The sequence below is a fragment of the Balaenoptera physalus genome (genome assembly GCF_965194825.1).
Source record: "Balaenoptera physalus genome assembly, chromosome: 21".
In the NCBI taxonomy this organism is placed as follows: Eukaryota; Metazoa; Chordata; class Mammalia; order Artiodactyla; family Balaenopteridae; genus Balaenoptera; species Balaenoptera physalus.
Window position 1 is genome coordinate 7659107 of NC_138902.1, and position 14330 is coordinate 7673436.

General features: G+C 39.5%; 1 long non-coding RNA gene across 9 annotated transcripts in view; it reads left to right on the plus strand.

Moving 5' to 3' along the window:
* The first annotated feature begins 8146 nt into the window (after positions 1 to 8146).
* LOC309651483 overlaps positions 8147 to 14330 on the plus strand; it is a 56718-nt gene continuing 50534 nt past the window's right edge. For all 9 annotated transcript variants that reach the window (XR_014258166.1, XR_014258167.1, XR_014258168.1 and 6 more), the window contains exon 1: positions 8147 to 8343. This is a non-coding gene — a long non-coding RNA (uncharacterized lncRNA). The remainder of the gene's footprint in view (positions 8344 to 14330) is intronic.

Consider the following 14330-nt stretch of genomic DNA (forward strand, 5'->3'; position numbering starts at 1 on the left):
GTTCTGATTCAGTTGGTTTGAGCGAGGCAAGAGAACCTATATCATAAATGGGTGCATACCCATGGCCATTTTGATGACCTCATTTTGAGAAACTGATTCTCTTTCCAGCCTCAGATAACAGATGTCATAACCATTTTTGGCCACCAGGGTACCGTTGCTGCCCTGCCCTCAGTGGTGTGAAGTTGTAAGGGGCTGACCAGACCCAGAGGCCTGTGCTTTGATAGTTTGCTTCTGATCCCATCCTCAGTATTAACTGTCACTTAGTTAATGTAGCTGCTGAGGAAAACCAGATAATTGAGCTTAAAATTAGGTGCCCTGCATTTGTACCTATGAGTCATTAAGTTTTCATCTCAGGCTGGGTAGGGGCGAGGGGAGGACTTCCATTTTCTCCTGTAGTCTAAAGTGCATAAATGAGCCACGGCTATCTTAGACCCTGTTTGGAGGTCTCTTACTCTTTGTTCGTGTTCTTTGTCATCCTAAGAGTCAAGTTTCTGGAAGGGCGACATCAGGATAAGTGGCAGATTTCTGTGTAAATATGTTAACATTTCATATAGTGAGATTTGGGGTCAGGGCTGTCCCTGACTTCTCTTTTAAATTTCTTTATTTTTTAAACAGTTTTATTGATATATAATTCACATGCCATACAATTGACTCTTTTGAAGTATATGCAATTCAGTGGTTTTTAGTAAAATCTGTGAATTTATAGAGTGGTATGCCCCTATCATGTAATCTAATTTTTGAACATTTCCATCACCCTCCAAAAGAAACCTTGTGCCTATTTGGAATCACTCTCATTCCCACCCCCAGACCCATTCAACCGATAATTTACTTCTTACCTCTATAGATTTGCCTTTTGTAGACATTTCATATAAATGGGATCATACAGTATGTGGTCTCTTGTGTCTAGCTTCTTTTATTTAGCATAATGTTTTTGAGGTTATGCAGTAGCATGTATCATATTGCCAAAGAATATTCTATAGTATGGATATACTACGTTTTATTTATCCATCCACCAATTAATGGACATTTGGTTTGTTTCCACGTTTTCGCCACTCTGGCTGATGTGTGCATGTAGTTTTAATTTCACCTGGGTGGTTACCTAGGGGTAATTACCTGGGTCATATGATGAATCAGTGTTTCAAAGTAGCAGTTTCAAATTTGACAATTCCACCAGCAATGCATGAGGGTTCCAGTTTCTCCACATCCTTGCCAACACTTGTCATTATTGGATACAAGTCCTTTATTGGATATATGATTTTCAAATATTTTTTCCTAGTTCATGGCATGTCTTTACTTTTTTAATGGTGTCTTTTGAAATGCATTATTTTTTATCTGAATGAAGCCCAGCTTATTTTTTTCTTTTATCAATATACATTTTGGTGTCATAGCTAAGAAATCTTCACCTGACCCAACATCAGTGTCTTGATGCTTACCTAAAATCGTGTAGGCTTTGTTCAATAGGAAGTGACCAGTGACACCTACTATTTAGTGCCTTGTTTAAACAGATTAAAGATGAATATTCACGTTGTGGCCTGAACCTCCTCTAATGAAAGCTTGCCAGCAGTTTTCCTAAGGTCGTGAAGGTGCCGCAGCCAGACTGGACTCATCCGTCCCCATGCCATGGCCTTCTTAGCATCTTTTCCTCATCTTAGTGCCTGCCAGCAGCAGAGGAAGGAGAACATAGGTCTCTAATTTACCTTTTTGTACTATGAGGTAGCACTGTGCCCTCCTTACTTTTTCAGAGCCTTAGGTAGAGGACCCTACCCTGAGGTGCCACAGCTGGAGGAACACAGCCCTTCTTTTTCTATAGGGTTTAGAGTGAGATATCGGGACAGTAGCTCACTCTCAGGCAACAAAAAACCAAACAAAAAACCACCCACTACCTTAGGGTTTTGTCCTAAGAATATGCTGGTTGCAGCCTCTGTAGGTAGACACCAGGCATCCCTGAGAGCTTCTGATAGACTTGATACTTCTCCCCAATCCTGTTGTGTCTCTCCTGCTTTCTTAAAATACTAAGTACTTTGTGTCCACGTTCAGTTCTAGATTTTTCCCACTGAGTTTAGACTGGGAGAAACGTTATCAAATCCCAGCTTCATGAATGCCTGATTATCACTTGGAACTTTTGTCTCTTGAGCCTAGAAGGCATCTCTTGTGTATAAATGACACTGGACATTGATATGCACCATAAACTTGAATATAGTGCACATCTAGTAACAGCTTGTATAAAACGTGTTACTCCCCCAAAGTAGTCCTCACACCTTATAATTGAAAAAGTGAGTGATAATTGACCAAATGCTTTCACAAATATGATCCCGTTTAATCCTCACATCTCTGTGGGGAATTACTGCTCCTTTTTTTAAAAAATAAATTAATTTTATATTTATTTATTTTTGGCTGCGTTGGGTCGTTGCTGCGCGTGGGCTTTCTCTAGTTGCGGCGGGCGGGGGCTACTCTTCTTGCGGTGCGCGGGCTTCTCATTGCGCTGGCTTCTCTTGTTGCGGAGCACGGGCTCTAGGCGCGCGGGCTTCCGTAGTTGTGGCACACAGGCTCAGTAGCTGTGGCGCATGGGCTCAGTTGCTCCATGGCATGTGGGATCTTCCCAGACCAGGGCTCGAAGCCGTGTCTCCTGCATTGGCAGGCGGATTCTTAACCACTGTGTCACCAGGGAAGCCCATAAGCTACTCTTTAGTAAATGTGGGCCCTTGAGCAGAAACATCAGTTTGTTAGAAATAGAAATTCGGAACCCACAAAATCTGCTTAGTCAGAAACTCGAGGGGATGGGGCCCAGCAGTCTGTCCTTGACACACCTTCCAGGTGATTCTGATGCAGGCTCAAGTTTGAGAACCATTGGTGCCGTAGTTAATTTTTTTTTTTTTTTAGCATTCCTTTAACCTTTCAAAGTGATTTATGAATTTCATCTGACTTACCACCCTTTAGGACAGCATTTTTCTCGCAGTGCTTTGTTTTTGGCCAAAATAAAGGGTTCCGTGGTCAGCTGGCATGGGAAAGACTACATTCTTATGCATACTTACTCTGTGCCCCCCATACCCTACCCCCGAAGTAGGTAAGGATTCTGGGGTCAGTTGCCAGGTTTCAAATTTTAGCTCTATCATTTAGTAGCTACTATTACTGCCACCTACTTACCTTAGTGATCTTTGGGGAAGTTACTTTCCTCTCCGAGCCTTTACTGTCTAGCTTGTAAACTCATGGAATAAAATGGCAATTACTTCTGTAGGGAGTTGTGAAGACTAAACAAAGTAATGCACATACAGTGACTCAGGTGGTGTTTGGCACGTGGAGAGCTTCCTTGAATGTCGTGGATCATACTGGCTATGACCCTTGTCATTGCCAGGACTGTACTAAATAAATAAATAACTCTCCATCGGTTATCTCTGGCGCTTGGCGTTTCACTGCTCATTTCTAAACCTGAACATTTGCCGTGTGCTCCATTTTTCAATATTATACAGATGAGACTAGTTTTCACTAAAATCCCGAGATAAACTATATTTGAAATTTTGCTTATTTCTTCCTTTTGTTTTCTGCCACCAAGCCACTTTCCTATCTGGGGCAGAATATTTCTTTTGATAGTGATTTAATATTTTAAGCCTTTGTTGAAGAATGTTGTCTAAGATGTGTCGAAAGTCTAAATAAACATTATTTCCTGCCTCAGTTTATTTACCACTTCAAAAAATTTCAGGTGTTTTATATCTATATCTCTTTATAGATACAGAATCTACCTATAGATATAGAATTAATACAGATATCTATAGATTCTATAACTTTACGGTGTTTCTTCTATTAGGTTATTTTTATTTCAGTGTCTGAGTCTATTCTTAATTAAAAATGCCATCAACCTACCCTATACTTCCAACAAATCCACAATGAATCTTATTTTATTGGGTCTTCCCCAGAGCCTTTGTAGGAGCCGAATTTTGGGCTATTTGGATGATTCTATCTAACTTTGCCTACAGATTCATAGTCGTCCTCAAGAGCATCCAGAACTCTGGTTGGATACCACTCCATCCTGGTGATTCATTTCACTTTTGTCAGTTAGGACGAGTACAACCCTTGCATTTTTCTTTCTTTACTTTAGCATAGTTGGACTACTTCATAACAACATTTGTATCCAAATATCCTCTTCAGTAAAATATATCAGACTTTTGATTTATTCTCTTTTCTATCTTTTATTCATCCATGTACTCATGTTTGTAAGTCCAACTGATTCTTGGCTGGCTTTCTACCAATAATAAAAGAAAAAAAAACCAACAACCAGAAAGTCCTTAAATTTTTTTTTTTTTTTAGCATTCCTTTAACTCTACCAAGTGATTTATGAATTTCATCTGTCTTACCATCCTTTAGGACAACATTTTTCTCACAGACTTTTGTTTTTGGCCAAAATAAAGGGTTCCGTGGTGAGCTGGCATGGGAAAGACTACATTCTTATGCGTACTCACTCTGTGCCCCCCATACCCTACCCCCAAAGTAGGTTAGTGATTCACAATTCACAGTGGCATTTTGAAAGATTCTGAGATGTACTGCATAAAGAATCTAATAGATTAACTTTGACCTATTCACCACCCCCCCACCCCCCCCACCCCCCCGTAAACACCTATTATCATCCCATGAGCTAATGTTGGATAGGACACCTCTGTGACCTTTTGGTTTAGGAGTTTCCTTATTCTCTTTTGGTCAGTCTTTGTGTTTGTAGATGTACTTCTCTTTTTGTCTTTGCTTATTTATTTCATTGCTAGTTAGACTTGCTGGGTCTTTTTTCCTTTTGCATTCTCAATATTAATTTGAAAATTTTGTACTTGAACTTTCTGTAACACATCTTTGAAACGATTCCTTTCCTCTTTCTGTCATCTGGTCTCTGAGTGATTGTCTTTTTGTTTTCATGTTTCTTTAGAGTGTTAGCCCTGGATTGGGTCAGATAACTTATGGGGAGTACTTACAATGAGTTTTAGGTCTTGTACTTGTGAATATTTGTTTTTTCCATTTATGCTTTTCCCATACTTAGTTTTTTGATAGGCGTCTGTGACCCAAGTTGAAATTTTATAATAATTTACTTTGAACAACAGAATAATTTTTGTTATCTTTCTGTATTCTATATTGAAATGGTAATTTTCATACTTTTAAGAAGAATGCTACTTTGGTACTACTGGTGGTTATAATGGTTTCAGCTGTTTTTTTAATTTACTTAATAGTTGATGTAAGATTTTTAAGCTTCATTGCTTGTGATAGGGAATTAGCAACTAAAATAGTATGTTAACATTTATATTTTCCAGTGAACCTACTCAGAAATTCACTTTTCCTTCGCAGAATTTGTAACAGAACTTCATATTGCCTTGCAGTGCTGACTGCATACAAGCTACGCTCTTGTTTCTGCTTGCAGGCTCTTGCCAGATGTCATTTTCTCAATGACACCCATTCCTACCACTGCATTTGAAGTTGCAGACCTCCTTCCCCACACTACCTGTTCCCCTCTCTACTTCATTTTTGTCTTTTGTGTTGATCAATATGTAACACACTATGCATTTTATTTATTCATTGTGTTTGTTCTCCTTCAATACAAGGTGAACTCCCTGAGGGCAAGTGTTTTCATCTGTTTGGTCACTGCTTTACCTCAACTGTCTAGAACAGTGTGACACATTATGGGTGCAGAGTAAGTTTTTTATTGAAGTACAGTTGATTTACAATGCTAATTTCTGCTGTACAGCAAAGTGACTCAGTTACATATATATGCATTCTTTCTCATACTTTTCCATTATGGTTTATCACAGGATATTGAATTTAGTTCCCTGTGCTGTATAGTAGGACCTTGTCGTTTATCCATCCTATATATAATAGTGTGCGTCTGCTAACCCCAAACTCTCAATTCATCTGTCCCCCAATGAATTCTTGATTAAAAAAAAATTTAATCTCAGGAGATGTAGAAAATGCATTCCATAACATTCAGTATCTATTCATGATACAAAATGAACAGACTATCATTAGAAGGTATAAATATTCAGCAGATGTGATATTTAATGGTGCAACATTGAAAACATTCTTTTTTAATATTGGAAACAAGATAAGACACCTTTCACCAACAAGATAAGATAATCCTTCTTTGCAGCATTACATAGGAAGTCTTACACAGGAAGAAAAAGAAGAATTCTTAGCATTGGAGAAGAAGAAACTGCTATCACTAGTCATTGAGGATATCTTGTCCCTGTAGAAAAACCAAAAGAATCTACAGATGAAGTATTCGAATGAATAAAAGTGGTTAGCAAGTACATTGCAAACAAAATCAATATACCTAAATCAGTTGTATTTCTGTACTCTGCTACAACTATTTAGAAAAGGCAATGAGATACCATTTATAATATTATCACAATTATAAAGTACCTAGGAATAACTCTAGCAAAAATAGGCAACAACTATATGGAGGAAAATATAGAACAAAGACACTTAAGAAAAACTAAAGGAATGGAGAAATAAATCTTATTTCAATAGAAAATTTCAATCTACAGAAGATGTGATTCTCCCCAAATTGTTTTAGAGATTTTATGAAACTAAAATGAATTTCCTTCACCTCCCTCCCCCACATAGAACATGCGAGCTGATTCTTAACAGCAAATGGAAGAGTGAATTGGGGATTTTTGACCTACTAGATATTAAGACTCGCTATTATAAAACTCTACCAATTAAGACAGCATGGTACTGAGCAGAAATAAAAATAGATGATTGGAAGAGATTAGAGAAGCCAGGAGCACAGCCGTACATTTATGGTAAAGAGGACTATATAAATATATATGTATATGTTTTGGGGTCAACCTTTAAGTTCTCTTAGCAAATTTTAGTTATACATTGCAGTGTTATCAACTAGTCACCATGCGATACATTAGAACCTCAGAACTTATTCATCTTATAGCTTAAAGTTTGTAGACTTTATTTTTTTAGAGCAGTTTTATGTTCACAACAAAATTGAGTGAAAGGTACAGGGATTTCCCATGTACCCCCTGTTCCCACAGATGTATAGCCTCCACCATGATCAACTACTCACCAGAGAAGTATATTTGTTACAATTGATGAATCTACATTTACACTTCATTAGCACCCAAAGTCCATAGTTTACATTAGGATTCACGCTTGGTGTTGTATGTTCTATGGGTGTTGACTAATGACATTATCCATCTAAATTATGGTATCACTTAGTTGGAATCAAAGAGTATGTAGCCTTTCAGATTGGCTTCTTTCACTTAGTAATAAGCATTTAAAGTTCTTGCATATCTTTTCATGGGTTGATGGCTTCTTTCTTTTCAGTGCTGAATAATATTCTATTATCTGGATGCACCAGTTTGTTTACCCATTCATCTACCGAAGGGCATCTTGGTGGCTTCCAAGTTTTGGCAATTATGAATAAAGCTGCTATGAAACATCTGTGTCCAGGTTTTTTATGTGGACATAATTCTTCAACTCCTTTGTGTAAATACCAAGGAGTCCGATTGCTGGATCATATAGTAAGAGTATGTTTAGTTTTGTAAGACACTCTTCCAGAATGGCTGTACTATTTTGCATTCCCACCAGCAATGAATGAGCGTTCCTATTACTTCACATTCTTGCAAGTATTTGGGGCTGTCAGTGTTTGGATTTTCATTTTTCTAATAGGTAGGAGCATTGTCTTTAATTGGCGGTGTGGGGGGGGAACAAAGGAAGTAACTCAGATATTCATTAATATCAATCGAATGATGTTGATTAAGCATGGTCAGTCCCTGAACTAGTGTCCTCCCGGACTGGGGAGTGCAGCGCGGGGCGGGGACTCGCAGAGAAGAGGACAGCACATCAACCCCAGCGGGAGGCGCGCAGGTCTCGGGATGCGGAAGGCGGGCCGGCGCCGCGCTCCTCTCCGCCGCCGCGAGCGAGATGGTCACGTGCAGCGGAGGGGCTGACCCCGCGGGCGGGCCTGGGAGGGGCGCCGCGCCCTTGGTTCGGGGTCGCCCGAGGCTAGGCGCGAGGCGGGCGCTTGCGCAGCGCGGGGCGGAATGAGAGCCGGGGCGGAGTCCGCCGCGGGTGGGGAAGGGCGGGGAGGAGCCTGGGAGCGCGCCGGCCGCCATAGGGGGAGGGGCAGGGCGGAGCCGCGGCGCGCGCGTCCGTCGGAGGGGGAGGGGCAGGGCAGCCACTGGGCGCGCTCAGGGCGGCTGCCGCGAGCGTTAGGCGAGCGTGGACCGCGGCGCGGCGGTGCGACTCCTTCCCCGGCCCTCCTCCCCGCCCCAGGCGAGGGCACCGTGTGGCGGCGGCGGGGCCAGCGAGGCCGGAGGAGGCGGCCGTGCCCGGGCATGGTGGTCTGGGGCAACGCGGAAGGTGAGCGACCCCCGGGCCCGCGGCGGGGGTGGGGGCGGGGTGGGACCGGCATCGCGTCGCCGGGCGGCGGCCCGAGCGCGGGCGGCCTGAGGCGGGGCGGGGGCGGCGCGCCGGCCCGGCCCCCGCTGCCCTTAGTCTCGCGGTCTGGGCGGCCCGCGAGAAAAAAAAAAAAAAAAATAGAATGATCTTAAAAATTGAGAGTTGCATATATAATAAAATGGCATGAAACTGTACACAAACATTGTCCCAAAACCAGTTTGCTGGTTTTGATACTGTAATATAGTTAGGTAAGATGTAACCATTGGAGGAAACTGGATGAAGCATGCATAGGACTTCTCTGTACTATTTTTGCAACTTCTTTTTTACCTCTGATTTTTTCAAAATGAAAAAAGAAGTCAACAATTTTAGAGCTGTTTTCTTGCAGATGAAATACTGTCCCGCCATGAAAGCAATGAATTACTGATAAAAACCGAGGGCTACATCTCAAAAACATCATATTGAATAAAAAAAAAATTAGCATAAAAAGATAGTATAAAGCTCAGAACATACAACCTAAACAATATATTATTTAGAGATACAGCTATGAGAAAATTAACAAGAAAAGCAAGTGAGGGCTTCCGTGGTGGCGCAGTGGTTGGGAGTCCGCCTGCCAATGCGGGGGACGCGGGTTCGGGCCCTGGTCTGGGAGGGTGCCACATGCCGCGGAGCGGCTGGGCCCGTGAGCCACAACTGCTGAGCCTGAGCGTCTGGAGCCTCTGCTCCGCAGCAGGAGAGGCCGCGATGGTGAGAGGCCCGCGCGCCGTGATGAGGAGTGGCCCCCACTTGCCTCAACTGGAGAAAGCCCTCGCACAGAAACGAGGACCCAACACAGCCAAAAATAAAAATAATAAATAAATAATAAATAAAAAATTAAAAAGAAAAAAAAAAAGAAAAGCAAGTGAATGATAAGACACAAACTTGAAGATAATGTTTATCTCAAAGGACTAACGGAGGGTATGTGACCAAGAAAAGGGATTCAGGGTCCTCAAAGGTGATTGTAATGTTCTTTTCCTTAAATTTGTATTAATCACTATTTTATAACAACTCTTAAGTCTTAAAAATATATAAACCTGATGTTTAGTATTTAATAATCACCTTTATTGAAAAGAGTAAAATTAAGTGAAAGGTGAATAAAATTCAGCAACATTAAACATGTTTGATAGATCATATAATTATAAGAGCGTCTAAGAGAAGATTGGGTTCTAGTGTAAATTCTGGTCTGACTCTAATTTGGGGTTAGTAGGTTTTGGTCAGTGGTTTTTGAAGGGCGGTCCCTGGGCCAGCAGCATTAGTACCACTTGGATATTTGTTAGAAACGTAAATTCTCAGACCTTACCCCAGACCTACTCTCTTGGGGAAGAGCCCAGCACTGTCTATTTTAACACAAACCCTCCAGGAGATTCTGATGTGCACAGACTTTTGAGAGTCACCAGGAAGTTCAACTTTCTCACCCATAAAATTAGAAGCTAAAACTAGATCAGTGTTTCCCAAAGTGTGGTATATGTAGTACTGATCATGTGCAAGATGTTTTTAAGTGATAGACACATCACCATTTAAAATTTTATTTATTGTAATGTTTGTTAGACTAGTACAGATAGCTAACCAAACCCATAAGTTCACTGATGTTGTGTCATACATTGCTAAGTTAAAAAAAAAAAAAAAAGAAAGGAAATGAAAGGAATCAACTTAATGTAAATATAAATAATAAGGCAAAAGAGTAAGGTATGTATAGCAGAAAGTAACACAACATTGTAAATCAATTATACTCCAATAAAAATTTAAAAAGTAAGGTGGTATGAGAAGATCACCGAATTCCTGGGGTTAGTTCTTAGATATTAAAGTTTCAGTAGTCCTGAAGAGGATCAATCTTGAAAATATTTTCCATTCTAAAATTCTGAGACTTCATATGCTTGCTTTTCTTACAGATCTGCCTCCTTAATTTTGCTTTTTAAAATTCAAGCTAATACGTTAAAAATTTAGTCCACACAGCTTGTGTTGGGAGAGGAATGGCCTGTTAATGTGCTTTTGTATTGGGGGATACTTAATCTGAGATTGAAAATTTAACTATAGCTAATGGAAAGTGTGGGTAATTCACATGCGAATCATTAAAATTAAATATATTAAGGAGAAATCTGTTTTGAAAACATGATTTAATTTTAGAAGCACTTTCTTCCTTTCACTACTTGTAGTATTTATAGTGGAATAGGCAGATGGTTTTATGTAAGGAAATGAAATGAGATTTGTGGACAGTAAGAAACATATTTTGATAATTAGGGATTTAGACTTTGAAAGGTCTATACAAGTTATAAACAGCTACAGCATGACTGGCCCTTTTGTTAAAAAGTAAATTTATTTATTTATTTATTTTTGGCTGCGTTGGGTCTTTGTTGCTGTGTGTGGGCTTCCTCTAGTTGCGGCGAGCGGGGACTACTCTTCATTGCGGTGCGTGGGCCCTAGGCGCGCGGGCTTCAGTAGTTGTGGCACGTGGGCTCAGTAGTTGTGGGTCGTGGGCTTAGTTGCTCCGCAGCATGTGAGATCTTCCTGGACCAGGGCTCGAACCCGTGTCCCCTGCATTGGCAAGTGGATTCTATACCACTGCGCCACCAGGAAAGCCCATGACTGGCCTTTTTAACTGGCATTTTAAATAGCTTTTTTGAGATGTAGTTCACGTATAGTTCACCCACTTAAAGTGTACAACTCAGAGGTTGTGCATAGCCAGAGAGTTGTGCAGCCATCACCGTGCACAATTCTAGAGCATTTCATTACCCCAGAAAGCAACCCTATATCCATTAGCAATTATTCTCCATTCCCTCTACACTCTCAACCCTAGGCAACCACTTATCTACGTCTTATTTCTATGGATTTGCCTATTCTGGGCATTTCATATAAATAGAATTTATATTTCATATAAACATAATGATACGTAGCCTCTTGTGACTGGCTTCTTTAATATAATATCTTCAAGGTTCATCCATATTGTAGCATGTATCAGTATTTTATTCCTTCTTATTGCTGAATGATATTCTGTTCTATTGATATGATATGTCACTTGATGGACATTTGGGTTGTTTGCACTTCTTGTCTTTTATGAATAATGTTGCATGTATGAACATTCATGTACAAGTGTTTGTGTGAAAGTATGTTTTAATTTCTGTTTTCTACCTCGGAGTGGGATTTCTGGGTCAGATGATGACTGTGTTTAACATTGTAAGGAACTGACTGGATCTAAAATGCATTCTCATTCAAAGCAAAATTACAAGTTTGCTGAAAACTTAAATACATGTCTGTTCTAATTTATAATAAGGTACCAATCTTGTTTGTCAATGGTTTTATTACAAAATATCTCTCTAAAATGATATTTGGCAAAAATCATCATTAAAATACATGTTTTTGAAAACAGCAGCTTACAAACGGCTGTTCTACATCACAATTTATCATCATTTATCAAAATTGTCACATCTTCTGTGACATGGGTCTTTCTCTGCATATTTTATCGCTGCCTGTGTCGTTTAGCATTTAGGGGGGAAAAAATGTCATGGAATCTGCTTCCTGAGCTGATGATTGAATTCAGATTGTTTTGGTTGACTTTTACAAATAAATTATATGTTAAGAAACTGATGGTAGTTTTTTTTCTAAAATTCTCGTTTCAGCAATAATAAAAAACATACTTCTAAAATAAAAACATAACATTTTGGAGTCTAGCTGCATCTGACACTTGATATTTTGCTGTGCTGCCCTATTAATATTTTGAAGTTATAAGAAGAGATACTTTTTTGTGTAATGAGAATTTATGTTCAGTAAATTGTTAATATTTGACTTTGTCTTACTTTCTTCTAATGCTTTCCTAAAGGCTTATGTACTAAATTACCTACCTTTAGATTTCTTTTTAGGAAAGGTGTTCAAGATATTTCTTTTTCATACCTACTTGTGAAATGAGGTTTTTAGCACCTCCTTGTTATGAAGGAATATTTGTGAAAAAAATAAGATAAACAACTAAATGCAGTGAATAACTGAAGTAATAGAGAAGTGATAGTATAGAAAAAAGATGCTCCTCAGGGAAGAGAAAGAAAAAATACCAGGTGGACTTGAATGGATAAGATTTATTTAAAGCCTTTCATTGCTGCATGAAGGATAAACAAAAAGAGTAGTAAGGCAGCATGAGGCATTCAGTGTCCTTGTAAAGAAGACAGGAAATATCCGTAATCTCTGAATCTATAACTATATGATTCTACACATAGATCAGCTAAAATCATCCTTTGTTTTATTTCTAGTAGGGATAAGCTATTCTATGCACAATATTGTAATGGATGTTTGTAGTGAAGACTTGAAGCATTTGGATCATTTGGGAAGTAGACTGAGACAGGGTTTAGTGTGTAGAATACTTGTAAGCATGTGCCCTTGGGAACAACATAGTGGGAGGGAGGCAGAGGCGTCAGGATTGGGCAGAAGCTTACGTCAAAGTGTCTCCTTGGCCAGCCTTCCAAGAGAGGTTTGTTGATCGCTTGGGTGTGGGGTATGACAGAAAGAGGTGTCAGGATGATTTCAAGGATTTCAGCCTAACTAACTAGAAGGACGAAGTTGTCATCAACTTCATCCTTTGCAAGGAGGTTTGGTGGAGAAGATCTGGAGTTAGTTGGGCCTGTTAAACGTTCGAGATCTGTAAAACATCTATTGGCAGAGGATGAGTTGGTGAGTCCATATGTGAAACTGGAGCCCAGGAAAGAGGTCTGCAGTATATACAAATATGGGGGTGGTCAGCCTAGGATAGATGCTAATTCGACCAGGAGACTAGCTGAGACCAGCAAGTGAGCATGTGTAGACTGACTTGAGGATGAGACAGGGCTGAGTCCTGGGACACTTCAGCGCTTAGAAATTGGATCAAATAGGGGAAACCAGCGGAGGAGACTGGGATGGAGCCCCAGGACCCAGCACACTGCTTAACAGCAGTGGGTAGTGGATGTTTATTTAGTGGATAAATGTCCAAAGGGGAGGGAAAATAACATAGGACAATGATGAATTTTATTTCTCCAGGTAGAATAAATTAAAAGGTGAAAAATAGGATCAACTGTTATCTGTCTCATCGGTGAATGGGTGGGGAGTGAGTCATGGAAATTAGAATAAAAATAGATGTGCTCTTTTCTATAAAAATATATGTGTATACATATAAAATAGGAACCATTCCTTTTAATAAACTGAAGTATTTTTAATGCAGTTACTTTCTTTTAATCTTTATGGTACCTATTGTGCTTGTGTGGCTAATTCTTGGAGAAACTGTATAAAAATGTCCCTTGTGTATAGAGATGAATCCAGTTCTTCAGATTGATTATTTCTATTGTTTGTGAATATGCTTTAAAGTAGCAAATTAAGTAGTTGAAATTCATTTGAGAAATTATCCTATATTTGTATCTCTGTTCTTTGTACTAAGTTACAGAAGAATTTCATTTATATATTTGCTTCCATATATTTGATAATTTACTGTAGAATTTTCAGTGTTCTTCATGGTTAAAATTGGTACTAAAGGTGATTTGGAAATTGTGTTGAGCATGTATCTTGCTAAACTATAGAAGACAGACATTTTCTTCAAGGATTTTATATTCTAGGTGAAAAAGTTAAAACATTTATGGAAAGGTACATAAACAGTTTTCTTGGGAAAATATACAGTTATGTCATTGAAACTCTGAGTCCTGTCTTACACTGAGCGGGACATTTATTAAAGAGTAGACTGAAAGTAGAAATATCTGTAAGCTTGAATTTTGACGGAATGAAAGAAGAATACAGAAATCAAGCTCACAAACTCAGCTGCCTTGATGTGGATGAAGCTTCTGTGAACAGACAGCTACTGTCCTTGAATAATAGTTCACATATCTTTTAAAGTGAATTAAGCTTTGGTTGTATTGGACCTGACCTGTCGGTGAGAAGGAGATGGCTGAGTCCAGGGAGGCGTGTGA